Source organism: Pygocentrus nattereri, chromosome 9, assembly GCF_015220715.1.
Source record: "Pygocentrus nattereri isolate fPygNat1 chromosome 9, fPygNat1.pri, whole genome shotgun sequence".
In the NCBI taxonomy this organism is placed as follows: domain Eukaryota; kingdom Metazoa; phylum Chordata; class Actinopteri; order Characiformes; family Serrasalmidae; genus Pygocentrus; species Pygocentrus nattereri.
The window spans coordinates 19,878,078-19,881,601 of record NC_051219.1 but is presented as its reverse complement, the minus strand read 5'-3'; positions in this window follow the sequence as shown (position 1 = coordinate 19,881,601).

Genomic DNA, 3,524 nt, shown 5'->3' with positions numbered 1-3,524 from the left:
GCTGCCCTCCTGTCATTCATCTACTATCCTCAGTGAAGCCCCTCAGATTTAATCTATATTTTGTGGTTGAACAGTTTAGTTATGGTTGGATGAATCATTATTGGCCTAAAGGGGGATGCCACTAATATTTCAATTTCAGCAAAAATTAAATTGTTAAATAAAATATCGTTCAGAGGGGTTTGATGTGAACTGCCCCATTCTAGAGAAAAGTGAAAATATTTAAATGAAATGATTACAAATATATTGCCAAAATTTTATACATATACTTTATACAGGCGAGGTATGTGCAGGACATTGTAAGGCAAAAGATTCCCCAAAGGAAGCATCGCTATTTTACCAATGACCATTGCCAACATTACATATAAAACCTCAAAAGACACCAGCAGATTCACTGGTCATTTTGGATGGTAAATAAAATGGCTATATTTGTGTTGTATATATAGTGACCCCTGGATCCTATCACTATTGCTGTAAAGAAATCTGAGTTGGAAAGTTTCTCTGAAATGTATCATTTCACATCAAACCAGTCTGAATGATTTTGTTCATATCTGGACTAAATTATACAGAAATTTAGAAGAATTAGTGTAATCCTCCTGTAAACAATGACATTATTGAGTATTACTTTTCACTATCACGTTAGGTAATAGAAGTGTATTTCAAGGCACATAATTCTAACGAAATTTGAAGGGACATGGGTAAAACTATGTTTACAGGCGTGAAGCAGTATATTGTAGAACTGAACCTTGTATTATAATACTTCTTCCACCAGAGGGCAGCATTGTCCTATGGACTTTGTAACACAAAGGCTGCTGCACAGGTTTTGTGTGGACTATTAAGTTCTTTAAAACTTGGCTTCATCAGCCTGTATTACATTAAATCAGGGATGAAATAATATTTTGATATTTCTCACTTCTGTTTCCACTGTCTCTTCACTTTTATAATCTGTACACAGAAATTCAGTGTGTAAATTTTGGTTACATACATTGAAAAGTTGAATGTGTTTTTATGTTCATACCCTCTTGCGCTTATAATGGATTTTATATGTAACAATGGCATATTTTACTGTGTTATTCTTCTGTATTGATTTTATCCATTGCACCCCCTGAGCATTTTCTTGAAAAACGGAGACCTTTTGACCTATCCCACCAGACCAGCGCTCAAGGGTGAGCTTGGGTTTATTTACACATCTGACACACACTGTGAGTGAAGGCAGTTCTGTTCGACCCCTCTCTGCTCTTTTCCATCTATTTATCACCTTAATGCTCCCAGCAGCCTGATTATGCTCTCAAACACTGAATAATGAAGCTCTGTGATACAATCACTGAAAGGCTGTGAACAAGCACACTCAAGGCTTTAAACAAACAAACCAATGCCAGTAGATATCAATATGGTCATTCAGAATGGAGGTAAGAGATGTTTTCAATACAATAGCCTGGTGAAAATGTGTCGTTTGGCTAGAACTGAGGATATTTCAATGTGGGCTTTCTCACAATTGTAATTTTAAGATAGCTTGCTGAGGTAAAATATTTTCATAATTAATTAATAAATCCCTGGTCTATGTCCATAGGAAACATATTTATGACTGCATTTTAAAGTCACATTTTTCATTTCATATTTCAGGCTTATTACTGTTTGTATGCCTGGCTGCATGCAACATGTACTAAAAAGGTGACTGATCAAAAAACCGAAAACAGACATACTCTGGAAAAACTGGAATCTGAAACCAATATTTGCTGAAAGTGCTATGGTAAAGTTTGGAAAAAGCAAATCAAAGATGGCTGCAACTAATCATCTGCTGAAAATTTCCAGCTTGGTCATTGATTTATGTCCATGTCTACATTTATGTCTATCTGTATTCTGTTTCATAGCTTCTTTGCCAAACACTGCAACTGCCACCACCTGAACTGGATTTCAGCATTTCAGCTTAAAAACATGCTTTCAGAACATGCTGCCTAGAGAACAATAGCAGTTTCCCCCTGTCCCCTGAATAGCAGGAAGCAGCTAGCTGGGTAAAGTGACAAAATCCCACTGTGCCATACAAGCCTCCCTATATATATATATATACAGACATATATAAAATCACAGAATCAGATTATAATTAAGTTTACATTCATAATGTCCTATGATAAAATAAATGTCTTACAAACATAAATTGTTTTGATTTGACTGTTTCATTCCATTCTGCTTCTTTTAAGGTTACAGCAAAAAAGAAAAGAGAAACTTGCACACTATTGTAAACATTTGCCATAGAAAAGAGATTTCCACATTTCTGCTTACTATTTATGTATATTTTCTTTATTTTGTACTGTTCTCTCTGTTTCCTGCCTTCCGCCTGATGACTGCTGGGACAGGCTCCAGCACCTCCCGCGACCCAGAAGAAGCAGTTTAGAAGATGTGTGTGTGTGTGTGTGTGTGTGTGTGTGTGTGTGCGTGTGCGTGTGTTCTCTCTGTACCACCAAAATTGAAAATCTGTATTTTTGTTTGACACCAAAATTGGTATCCGAGCTTAAATGATAGTGCCAGGCAAAATCACAAAACATGTTGTGCTTACATGTAGCAGTAAGCCTTCTAGGCCTTTAGAGAATGGCTAATGGTTTCTGGCATCTGTAACTTTAATAGAACTCTTATTTCATTTTTGTGGAAACAAATGGTTAAAGTCTTAAAACAGCCGACAGAAAATTGTCCAGTTAGGCCTTTAGGAGCTGTACAGACGGCGTTACAGTAACTACCAACATAATTAAGAACTGACATTGAAATCAGCTAGTCATATTTTGATTTCAAATGGGTGAGACCAATTTTGTGAGAGAATGTCACTCTTGGTCAGTCATTACCAACCTTGGTCCTGGAGATCTACTGTCCAACAGAGTTTAGTTCCAGCCTGAATCTAACATAACCTCACTTTATATATTAGTAATGCATCTGATCTAGCCCATTAGGAGCTTCTGAAGAAGTTAATTAGCAGGAACAGGCAGATTGTTGTTTGAACAAGACTTTGTGTGAAGGTACATCTCCAGGACCAGGGTTGTCTCTGGGCCTTCTGGAAGTCCTAAACAGGTATTCAAACTAGAACATTAGAATTTTTTTTTTTGACCAAGTACATTTACTGCTAGTACATTAACATTTATGGCTGAATTCAATTACTACATGTACCACGTAGTATTGATACAAGCAAAAAAGCTATGTGAATGTCATACAGTGTAGCCAAAACGACTCCATGTGTACAGATGTCTATTAGCATGGCATGCTAACTCATATTTGTCTCTGCCCACTTACACAAGCATTCACATTTCAATGTTAAGAAAAGTCAACACCACCACTGACGTCAAACCTTAAATAGCCAGAACATGCTGGAACATCCACACCCCTTCTTAGTCATTTCATCCTCTTTAATGATACTGAACCAAGGCTGAGTTTGAATGTGCAGCGCTAAGAGTACTTGTACTGGAATGGACACAGCAGAAGGCAGACTGCTACAAGAGTGCTGTCATGAGTCAGGATAAAGGAACAATCATGGCATAGCTCCA